Below are 12,500 nucleotides of genomic sequence, written 5' to 3'. Positions count from 1 at the left end.
AATGCTAACCATGCAAGCACGAGCCCCTGGGTCCCCAGCACCTACAAGAAAACCCGAGCTTGGTGGTGCAGACCTGTAATCCCAGTACTGGGTAACTGGCTCTGGGGCTCCCTGGGCAGTCAGCCTACCTACTCAGCAAGCCCTTGGTCTCAATGAGAGACCTTCTCTCAAAATACAAGGTAGTGGCTCCCGAGGGCCACAGAGATTGACCTCTGGTCTCCATACACATATGCTCTTGCACACATGAGCTGGGTGTTTAACATGAGAGCCTCTAATCCTAGCCATCCAATGGGGATATGGAAGGCAAAGAGGAAAATCCCCAAAAGCTCCAGGGACAGCTAAATTGAGAGCAGTGGGAAAAACAACAGACCTTGCCTCAAAAAAGAAAAAAAAAAAAAAAAAAAAAAGTGGAAGATGAGTGCCTGCACCTAAGGCTGGCCTTTGACTTCCTTTCACGTGTGTGCTGCATTCACACCAAAACAGCACTAAATTTTAAGCAACCCTACGGGAAGTGACTCACAAGGCAAATTCCTTGTTTGTAATCTTATGTCAACTTGACACAAGCTAGAGTCATCTGAGAGGACAAAGCCTCAACTGAGAAAATGTCTCCATAAGATCAGGAGGTAGGCAAGCCTACAGGGTACTTTCTTAATTAGTGATTGAAGGGGAGGGCCTGGCCCATGGTGGGTGGTGCCATCCCTGGGCTGGTGGTCCTGGGTTCTCTAAGAAAGCAGGCTGAGGAAGCCATAGGAAGCAAGCCAGTATTAGCAGCACCCCTCCGTGGCCTCTGCATCTGCTCCTGCCTTAGCTTTCCTCAATGAGCTGTGATTCAAGGCATATAATCCTTCATAGCAATAGTAACTCAAACTACAACAATTTTTAAATTTTGTCAGACTACTTCCTGCTACAACCCAAGTATAAACTGGAATGAGTCTCTCTCCTCAAACAGCCTGCTCCAATATGAAATGGCACTTGGAGCCCCAGGTTTGGAAATGCTGAATAACTCCAAGTCAGACTCAGGGCTGGGGAGAAGGCTGTGCTGTAAAGCGTTGGCCATGCATGAGGACCTGAACTCAGATCCCCAGCAACTCCACTCCAACAACACATTTCTGTAACCCCAGCACGGGAGGGTGCAGACGGGCAGACCCCAGAGCCAACCTAGCTGAACTGGAGAGCTCTAGTTTCAATGACAAAGAATTAGATGCAGGGTGACAGGAGACAGCCGACTTTGGCTTCTGGCCTCCACATGTGCACCCACAGACATATACCATAAACACACACACACACACACACACACACACACACACACACACACACACACGATAAATAAATGGAAAAGGACCATGTTGGATCATCACCTTGAAGGAAACAACTCATTGTTTTAAAAACTCAGGACTCAGAAGGTGACAAAAGGAACAGGAGTTCCAGGCCAGCCTTGGAAACATAACAAGGTCCTGTCCCCAAACAAAAAAAGACAGGAAGGAAGAGGAAGGGGGAAGGGGTGGAGGGGGACAGGGAAGAGGGCAAAAGGGAGGGGAGGAAAAGAAAAGCAGGTTGGCTGGCCAGTGAGGTGGCTCACCAGGAACACATGCCCAAGTTCAGTTCCCAGCATGCATGTCGGGTTGCCTGTATTGCCAGATTCAGGAGATCCAAAACCGTTCTCTGGACTCCACTGGCACCTATGTTAGTTCACACACACACACACACACACACACACACACACACACACTTAAAAACTAAAAAAAAACAAAAAACCTTTTTGTTTGAAAGGAAACATACAATGGATGTATTTGGGGCCACCCAGGGGAATTCACAAGGAAACACTAGTAGGCCACGGACACAAAAAAACAAAGGAGATACACCCACAGGAAAGCAGCTGAGGACCCTGCTGTGATGATACTCCAGCAGCTGGACCCTGGGCCCTTGCCTCCATCCGCTGTGTTCCCTCAACGTGCTGACCCCGCCCGCCTCTTGGCATCATTTGGTGAAATACAGCTGCCAGTCTGTAACATCTGGTGGCCTGAAAGCACACTGTCCAGTGTTTTCAAAACATTCAATTTTGTGTTCATTTTTAAAGATTTTTACTGTTAATTCTGTGTATATGTGGAGAAGGGGGTGAACATGAGTGTGCAGGTGCCCACAGGGACCAGCAGAGGGTGCCCTAAAGCTGCAGTTACAGGTAGTTGTGAGCTGCTCAGTGTGGGTGCTGGGAACCGAACTCGGGTCCTTTGTTAGAGAATACAAGCTCTGAGCCACTAAGCCACCTCTCCAGCCCTCAAACATTAATTACTAACATATTTTTAAAGAGATTTTTCATGAAAGTTCAAATTTCACTAAAATAGTCTACCAAGTGCTGAGAAAGGCAGCAGCCTCCAGGCCCAACGCCATGTGAAGTCAGGTCAGACCAACGCCTTGTGAGGGCAGGTCAGGCTAATGCCATGTGAAGTCAGGTCAGGCCAATGCCATGTGAGGGCAGACTAAGAAAGAGGCGAGGTGGGGCAGGGAGATCTCCCTCCGATGCTGTCCCTGAGCACAGCATCCACACTCCCTATACTGCTGCGTGGTCAAGCAGCCCGTTCCACCAAATTCAGTCACTGCCTATGGAACAGGGACATGGTCCTCCTTGCTCATGTCACAGGGCACCTGGAGAAATAGAGGTAAGGGCATTCTCCGGACAGAACCAAGTATACTAGTGTTGCCATCAGCAAGGCTTACTCATTACTCATGCCCTTCCTTCTCTGGAAAAGACAAACTCATTCGCCTTCAGAAGCTGTAAGTGGCTCTTCATAGTTTGGTGTGTGTGTGTGTGTGTGTGTGTGTGTGTGTGTGTGTGTGTGTGTGTTTTCCCATGGGTGCCTATGTGGACATGAGGGAACAAGGCCAAGGTTGTTTTGAATCAAGGTCTCTCACTGGCCTAGAACTCAACAGGGAAGAAAGGCCAGCAAGTGTGTCCTAGGGATCCATTTGATTCTACCTCCCTAGCCCCATCACACCTAGCTGTCTTACTTGTGTGCTGGGAATCAAATCCAGGCCCTCATGTTTGCTGAATGAACCATACCCTCAACCCGTATTTATTTATGTTGATGCCTGAATGAACTTATGGTATACCATTTGCATGCAGTACCTGCAGACGCCAGAAGAGGGTATCAGATCCATTGGAACTGGAGTTAAAGTTGTGAGCTGCCATGTGGGTACTGGGAATGGAATCCGGGACTCTCGGCAGGAGCAATAAGTATCCAACCTGGGAGCCAACTCTCCAGCCACCCCTATATTTGTTTTTGAGATAAGGTCTCATCATGTTGCCCAAGCTGGACTCTAATTCTTAGGTTTACAATATTCTCCTGCCTCAGCCTCCTGAATACCAAACAGATGCACACCTCTGCACTCAGCTTGTGAGAAACAGTTTCAATTTGTCTATCAAAGGTGACTAACTGCCAAGGACCAAAATTCCATAAATCTCCCTACCTCCTACAACTTTTATGCAGAGGAATTCAAATCTTCCCATCTCCCCTACCTTGTAAAATTTCTGTTTACCAGCCCCACTGCTTCATGCATTCCCAGAAACTGACAGCCCAGAGCACGTGACTCATGACACCTTCTCTTCATTTTCTTACAGCTGCCTTCTTCATTAGCCAGCTGGAAGTGGACTGTGATGTTGAACCACAGCCAATGAGGAACAGCCAAGCTCTCCCTTACCATAGGGCAAAAGACAGGGGCAATCCTGGCCATGTATGTTGCTTACTATCCTGGTTTGGGTGGTGGCACACCCTTTTTGCAAAAAAGAAGTTGCCTGGGGCTCCGTAGTTAAGAGCACTGACTACTCTTTCAGAGAACCCAGGTTTGAGTCCCAGCACCCACATGATGGCTCACACATGTCTGTAACTCTGGTCCCAGAGGATCCAATGCCCTCTTTTAGCCTCTGCAGGTACTGTATGCACATGGTGTACAGCCATACACGCAGGCAAAACAACCATAAACATAAAAATAAACAAAATGAAAAAAGGGAAGAAATTGCTTTGTTTTGTCGATTTCACTTTGTGTTTCTTTTTTAATACCAAAAATATCCCTCCCTCCCTCCCATTCTCCCTCTCCCCTCTCCCTCCCCCCTCTCTCCCTCTCTCCCTCTCTCCCTCTCTCCCTCTCTCCCTCTCTCCCTCTCTCCCTCTCTCCCTCTCCTCTCTCCCTCTCTCCCTCTCTCCCTCTCCTCTCTCCCTCTCCTCTCTCCTCTCTCCTCTCTCCCTCTCCCTCTCTCTCTCTCTCTCTCTCTCTCTCTCTCTCTCTCTGGGGCCCTTTACCCAGCTCCCAAATAGACACATGGAGACTTACTCTTATTTATGAATGCCCAGCCTTAGCTTGGCTTATTTCTAGCCAGGGTTTAACTTAAATTATCCCATCTACATTTTGCTTCTGGGCTTTTATCTTTCTCTATTCTATATACCTTTCTTTCCTTCTTACTCCATGGTTGGTTGTGTGGTGGGGTAGCTGGCCCCTGGTGTCTTCTCTCCATCTCCTTTTCTCAATTCTCTCCGGCTACCCTGAGCCTGGATTTCTCCTCCTCTTTATTCTCTCTGCCTGGCAGCCCCACCAATCACTCTTCTGCTTAACTACTGGCCATTCAGCTCTTTAAGACCAATCAGGTGTTTTAGGCAGACAAAGTAACACAGCTTCATAGAGTTAAACAAATGCAATATAAAAGAATGCAACACATATTTGCATCATTAAGCAAGTATTCCACAGCATAGACTAATGTAACACATCTTAAACTAATACCACAATAGTTGTCTGTCCTCAGCTCTGAGTGCTCTAATGTTAATGTCTTTCCTCTTCCCGCCTAGGCAGTGTGTACAGTACTCCTCTGCCAAGGCTTGGGCGTGGAAGAGGCAGTGCTAGAATGAGACTCACTCCACTGGGCCCACACACCCTGATCATAGCTCTGCCTCTACTGGGTAGGCATGAGGATGTCCCATATTCCCCACGACCAGGTCTCTCAGCTCAACACTTCCTCCACCTTGGCCATGACTGAGCCACTGTTCCCAAGCACTTGGCAAAAGCATAGGAAAGAAAGGAGAAGTGGGTACCTTTGAAAGTATTGCCACCAAGCAAACATGCCATGCACAACAGAGCTGGTGCAAGAGGTTTATTGGGGGAGGGGAAGAGCAAAAGGCCGTGTCAAGGTGGAAACGTAAGAGGGGCAGACAGACAGACAGAGACAGAGAGAACAGGGAAGAGACGAGAGGAAGAAGAGAGGCAATAGAGTAGCAAAAGGCAAGAGAGTGAGCTGTGCCTGGAGGGCACTTGTAAGGGGGGCACATGTCCCATATATGGCTAGGGGATGGAAAGGCACCTGGTGACAGCAGACGATGCACTGCAGCCCGCTTCTGCTGCTACTCCAAATACAGCAAGGCCTACAAGGGCATTCTCCTAGTCTACGAATGTTCCCCTACGCCTGCCTGTCCTTGAGGACTCCACAACTTAAACACATGATGTTGGCCTCACCAGTCCTGTGTACCCAGGCAGACTGGTGTCGTCCCCCCATCCCCATCCTGGCCACTTCCTGTTCACCCTCCTTAGTTACCTCCTTGTTGCAAAATTCCCATATGGCTAAGGCCTAGTCTCCCATTGTAAAGTATGAGCCATGTCTGTCACCGCCAGACCTCCTTCCTGCTCGCTTTCCTCATGGACAGAGGTCGCTAACTCTGCTTCTGACTTTCATTGTCCTCAGGACCTTGTTCATGCAGGTGTAGGGAGGAATGAGACTATTTCAAGAGGGACACGTGCCCCCTTGGCTCTGAGAATATTTGGACAATGACCCCAGGAAATTGGCATTTCTCCAGGAATATCATGCTGAGAGAAGTAGATAGGGGCCTTGGTGGGTGTGGCCAGGCAGAGGGGGTTGGGGTGAGGCTTCTCTCCAGGAAGAGACTCACACACTGCTGACAGCCTATCAGACAGACAGACCCCTTTGCAACAGACACTGGAGCCCCTACAATGATGGGTCAGTGATGGGCAGGGCCACACCACGACTGTTGGGCTGTGCACCTCTTGCCCTCTGTTCAACCCTGAACCTCATGTCAGGACCCCAAAGACGATGTACAGGGTCACTGCGCCTCTTTGTTTGCTCTTCCCAATGTGGCCACAGTGAATCACTCTCCTTTATCGGCTTCTCACTATAACTGGTCTGTTTAATTGTTACATTGAGCCCAGGCTGCTGAGCCCAGGCCCTGAATCTAACAGTTCTAGGAATACCAAGTTCCAGGCCTCTTCTCCAGAACCTTCTCCTTCGCTCAACCTGACACCACCACACCACGAATCTCACCTGATCTGGGCTCTCCTCTGGCCCACCACTCCACCTCTATCCTTCATGTTAGCCAGAGCCACACCACGTTGTAAAGCTCTCCCATTGGCTTTCTTCCTGGATTCTTGCTCTCCCACCTCCCACCCTCACAGCTGACTCTGCACACAAGACCCCAGGTTACCAGGAGTCAGAGGTAGCCTGGCAGAAAACATGCGCTATGACTATCAATTACGTAGCATAGCACCTTCCCCTTCCTCTAAAACATCTAAGAAGGGACACTCACTCTGCCCTGTGGACCTGATCTCACCTCAGAGGTTCTCATAGGTTGTTGTCTGTCTGTCCATCTATAGCATTAAGTAACTCTTTTATTAAATCTCTTACCAAAAAAAAAAAAAAGAAGAAACAAAAATTATGACTCAGTTGTCTCCTCTGAGCCCTGTACTAGTTATTTTTCCATCTCTGTTGTAAAACACCTTGACCAAGGCAACTTATGGAAGATAGAGTTTATTTGGGGTTATGGTTCCAGATGGTTAGAGTTCATGCCTGGGTAAGGATGGCAACAACCACAGACATGGTGACTGGAGAGCGACTCAGAGCTTACATCTTGAACTACAAACATGATGCTAACAGAGCAAACTAGAAATGGGCAACTATTTAACTTAAAAGGCTCTCAAAGGCCTCCTCCAGTGACACACTTCCTTCAACAAGCCTGTATCCCCAAACCTCCCTAAACAGCACCACCAACTGAGGACCAGGTATTCAAAAACATCTGCAGGGAACATTGCAGCCAAACACCACAGCCCCAAACCTACAATCTTTCCACTCACTCGCTCAAATCCCACTTGCCCTCCTGACACCTACAAACGCTGACCCCAGCACATTCTTTCTTGGGCTCCGTGGCCACCCTAGGCTTAGGTCCTCATGCAAAGACCCACTCCACCTCTCCCCCCCCCCATTACCATTCTTCCTGGTACCTGTACTAGCAAGCTGGCCAGAGAAGGAATTCAAGAGGAAGAAAAATCACGTAACCAGCTTCATGTATGTGCATGTCTAATGCAGTTTTAAATCCCAAACTGGGCACAGCACTCACTCTCCACTGAGGCGCGACTGCTAACCTGTGAGCCTGGTTGGCAGTGCCTGTCCTAGACTGCAGGCTCATTTCCCCCAGGGCTTATCCCTTCTCTGAGGCTTTTTCACACTTAGGTTTTTCTCTCTGGTTCAGACTCAGGCTGTCACCCTTCTCACCGTCCACACTTTCCCCAGGCTAAGCACATCCATTCATGTGGCTTCCTGTCTTCCCCAGGGAAGAGCCCAGGCCCCTGACTTCCTGTTTCCTCACCCCATTTGGCTGTCTTCCAGGAATTTCAAGCTCAACAGTTCCAAAATAGATTTCTCCATCCTTCATCCTTCTACCCTTAAAATCTGCTCCTCAGGCTGACAAGATACCTTGGCAGGGAAAAACACTTGCTGCCAAGCCTGACAACCTGAGTTCAACTCCTGGGAACCACATGCTGGAAGGAGAGACCCTACTCCTGAAAGCTGTCCTATGAGTGTACAAGTGTGTACTTGAAAACACACAAATTAAATAAACAAACACATAAATAGTATCCTAGTTAGTTTTAACTGTCAATACAGCCTGGAGTTACCTGAGAAGGGAGTCTCAATTGAGGGACTGAGCGGGTTAGATTGGCCTGTGGGCACATCTACTGCAAATATGGCTTAAGTTAGCTGAGTGCTCTCTTACATGCTTGACATCCTGGGTTCCATTTCCAGAACCACACAAAGCTGGCTCGTGGTGTGCTCCTGTAATCTCAGCTCTTAGGAGTTGGAGACAAAAGGATCAGGTTGTACACAGGGAGTTCAAGGACAGTCTGAGCTACATAGACCCTGTCTCAAAACAAAACAAAAACTCAGAACTTGCAGACAGACCTCTGTGGCCATGCAGTAGAGAGAGGGAGAGTCTGCGTGACATAATAAGACCAAGCATAGGGATGGCTAGCTGCTTCAGTGTGTGAAGCACTTGCTGGGCAAGATGTGATGATGGTTCGGCAATCCCAACAGAAGAGATAGAGACAAGACAATCCTTGGAACTCACTGGCCAGCAGTCTACCAGAACAGGCAAGCCCCAGGTTCAATGAGAGACCATATCTCAAAAAAGGAAGATGGTTGTGAGTTCCAGGCCTGCCTGGTCTACCCATGACTTCCAGGTCAGCCAGGATTACACAGTGAAACCCCATCCCAAAAACAAGAGAAAAAAAGATAGTAAGGTAGAGGAACTGGTGAGAGGGTTCAGCAGATGAAGGTCACTTGCCACCAAGCCTGAGGACCGGAGTTCTAGCTCTGGGATTCACATGGTTGGAAAGAGAATTCTAAGCTGTTCACCAAGGAGATCACTTTGTCAACAATTTTCTTTTCAACAACTTGTTTTATAGTTGATTTAAAAGAATCTCTTTCTGGGTTCCATTTGGTTTGGGGACCAGAAGTTGTAAATTTCTAATTTTTAAAGCTACTCATATTTGTTTGATTAATTCTAGGACCTGACAATGAAGAAAGAACATGAGGTTCATGGAAGTTTCTAGAACAGTAGGAACCCCAGATGTATCTTTATTCCCTACAGCACCCATGTGCTTTGGGAGGAACCCTAACAAAAATTATCTCAGAAGTGTCTAGTCTAAAACTTTTTTAAAAAGAAGCTAGGTGTGTGCATGCCTTTAGTCCCAGCATTAGGGAGGCAGAGTCAGGGGAATCTCTGTGACTCAGCCAGTCTGGTCTACAGAGTGAGATTCCAGGAGTTATGACTACAGGAGAGACCCTGTCTCAAAACAAAAACTTTAAAAAGAAAAAAAAAATGGAAGCTAGTCTTCAAGAAGGCCAGTGGCCATCGGGATGCAACTCAGTTGTAGAGTGTGAGCCCAGCATACATGAAGTCCTGGGTTTGATCCCTAGCACAGTGTATACCATGTATGGAGGTACACCTTTGTTAGCTCAGCACTGAGCAGGTAGAGGCAGGAGAATCAGAAGTTCACACTTGGGACTGGAGAGATGGTTCAGTGGTTAAGACAACTGGATTGCTCTTCCAGAGGGCCTGGGTTCAGTTCCTAACACCCACATGGTGACTCATATGGCTACCAGGGATCTGACACCCTGTCCTGATCTTCTGGCTCCTGCACACACATCAGACACATAATCTCACATAGGCATATATAGACACATAAAAATACATGTAAAATTAAATTTAAAAAAGAGGACAAACTTCTTGCTCATCTAATAGCACATGTGCTTTATTAGGATAAAGATTTGGCTCAGTGAGAGAGGACCTGGGGCTGGGGAGATGGCTCAGTGGGCAAAGCACCTACCTTGCAAGCTGAAGGACCTGAGTTCAATCTCCAGAACTCATGTTAGGAAACCTGGCATGGTGTGTTCCTGAAATCCCAGCCATGGCAGAATAAGGAGCCGAGAGAACTGGACTCCTGGAAGTCACAGATCAGCTAGCCTGGCCTACAATGCAAATTTCAGACGAATGACAGACCCTGCCACAAACAGAGGTGAAAGGTACCCTTGTCCTGTGACCTCTGAATGCACCTGCATGCACACACACACACACACACACACACACACACACACACACACACACACATACACCAGCCTCAGACTGCTGCCTCTCCTCAGTGTGGCTGAAGAGAATCCAGAGACTATCTCAGAATATCTTCCTGTCCTAAATGTGGCTGGAGAATGAATGCCTGATACTGACTACTGAAGACCCTGCTCCTATCCTTTATAACCTTCTAGTGCTGGGATTAAAGGTATGTGATCCCAAGTGCTGAGATCATCTTTGTGTGATCTGTTTCTCTTTAGGACTGGATCAATCTTGTGTAGATCTGGGTGGCCTTGAATTCACAGAGATCTGTCTACCTCTTAATCCTGACTCCTAGGATTAAAAGTGTGTACCACCACCTCCTATCTTTCTGGCTGCTGGGATTAAAAGTGTGTATCACCACTGCCTGATCTCTATAGCTTGAGGCTGGCTTTGCTTTCTGAATCCCCAAGCTTTAATAAATCATAAATAATATATCACAAACACACACAAAAAAAAACTCCTGTGCTGGGGGGAATAGCTCAATGGTAGAACCTAACACAAGGTCCTAGGTTCAATCCTCAGTCCTCAACAGCTTGGGAAGTGGGGTTCTAGTATTCTGTTCTCCTGCAGACAATTCACAGAGTTCCACCCCAATAGTTCTGGTTGTTATTACAGTGTCTCCAGCAAGATGGTCCCCACATTCAGAAATGAGGTGAATGGGGGTGGGATTTAGTCATAGAACCCAGAGAGGTTCGCCATTGATGGAATGAGGCAACACAAACCTCCCAGGCTTCAAACTTTTTATGGAACCTTAAGCCATCATCCCCAAATCAGGAATCTTGAAGAATGAAGACCATTTCTTCCATCTTTTGTATATGAGTATACATAGCTGTGTACTTGTGTTGTAGTGCTCTGCACACATGTACTCATGCATGTTGAGGCAGAAACGCATATTAGGAACCACCCTCGCTCTAAGCCAGAGCTCGCTGAAGAGGAATCTCAGCCGCTGGCCCACTTTCTCCAAGGATCCCATCTCCACCTTCCCATGCCAGAATTTCAAGCAGGCTGCTGTGCCCACTGGGCATTTATTTGGGCTCTGGGGATCCAAACCCCAGTCCTTATGCTTGCAAGGCAAGTGCTTTAACCACTGAGCCATCCTCCTAGACTAAGACTCAAAAATTTTGAGGCTCCATCCCCAGCACCAAATCAAACAGACAAAACACAAAGAAGGGACCACACCTCTACTTCCACTGTCTACCACGAACTCTCCAGATTCCACTTAAGGTTCCAATTCCCATTTTCCTGTCTTTATGTGTCTAGGCCCCATTTTCCAAAAGCCATTCAGTAACTCAACCCACACCTTCCCCACACAAATTCCTGGAAAAACATGTCCTCGGGCACAGTAAAACCCTGCAGGGATCTCAGAGAAAAGCAGCCAGTAATTGGAAAGGAAGAGGAGGAGCTGGGGTGTCCCATTGGTGGAGAGAGAGAGAGAGAGAGAGAGAGAGAGAGAGAGAGAGAGAGAGAGAGAGAGATTGTGTGCCTAGCCATGCAAGGCCCTCACCCAACTCATGGGGTACAAGCAAGAACATCAGAAGTTCCAGGTCACTCTCATTACAAATCAAATGGTAGACCAGCCTGGGCTACAAAAGACCATGTCTCACACACACACACACACACACACACACACACACACTAAGTTCCCAAACCAGTGTCCAACCTTGGTTCAAGTTCCTGGTTCTTCCCAATATTCAGCACCTCTTTTCATGGTCCCCAAATGCCACAACATTCCCACCACAATCCAGGCTTTAGAAGCAATGCTTTGATGTGTTCTCAGACTTGACACACAAGAATCTTGCTCTTATTTAAAGCAAGCTTCACTGGCACATCTAACACAGGCCTTCCCCTCTGATAAGCCTTGTTCATTCAAACTTATGAAAAGTGATTAGGAAATCAAGGCAGAGCAAGGGTTCTCTGTCTACAGGAGTTAAGGCAAATCAAAGAATAATCTGTCCACTGGAGACTCCAGATCCTGTCTCCAGAAGAACACCCTGATAACATCAAAGTTCCAAGGTTCTAGTATTCACTTGGAAATGAACACAGTGGGAGGAAGGACGCTGCTGTGGGTGTGGCGCTCTCTGGGGCTCCAGGTAGGAGCCATGCACCAGGAGCCAAGATGCCGGGCCAGGAAAAGCCCTTCAAGCCACCGTGCTTCTAGAAGCCACCTTCGATGCTAGTCACGCTCCGAAAGGCATTTGGAAGACAGGATCAAAAAGTAAATTCACAACCAACCAAGCCCCTTCCGAACTTCAGGAACCCAGCCCCCAGGTTACCCAAAGTACAAGTTCCTACCTTTAAGAAAGAAGTTTGGGCAACATTTTATCGCTCAGAAAGGCACTGAGGAAGTGGACCAACTCAAGCGGGAGGCCCGAAAAGGCAGGAAGTGGTCATTTGTGGGAAAAGGGAAGGACGGGCGTCAAAGGAAGAGAAACTGGGGCGCCTCCCGCATGTCCTCAGCACCCCCAGATCCAGCTGGGAGGCCCTCCAGCTTTCCCAGGGGACACCTCCCAAGCCAAGCGGGGCGCGGCCCGGGGCGTTGTCCTTCAGGGGACATGTCCCTCCCTCCCA

General features: G+C 48.1%; 1 protein-coding gene across 1 annotated transcript in view; it reads right to left on the bottom strand.

The window, feature by feature from the left end:
- Positions 1-12,380, bottom strand: part of Ralb (RAS like proto-oncogene B) — a 33,607-nt gene extending 21,227 nt beyond the window's left edge. Inside the window, exon 1 of the mRNA XM_027417813.2 lies at positions 12,225-12,380. The gene's annotated coding sequence lies outside the window, so the exon portion shown is untranslated. The remainder of the gene's footprint in view (positions 1-12,224) is intronic.
- Positions 12,381-12,500: the final 120 nt, after the last annotated feature.

The sequence above is a fragment of the Cricetulus griseus genome, chromosome 5, assembly GCF_003668045.3.
Source record: "Cricetulus griseus strain 17A/GY chromosome 5, alternate assembly CriGri-PICRH-1.0, whole genome shotgun sequence".
Taxonomy (NCBI): domain Eukaryota; kingdom Metazoa; phylum Chordata; class Mammalia; order Rodentia; family Cricetidae; genus Cricetulus; species Cricetulus griseus.
The sequence above is the reverse complement of the archived record's forward strand: the minus strand, read 5'-3'. Positions and strand labels throughout refer to the sequence as shown.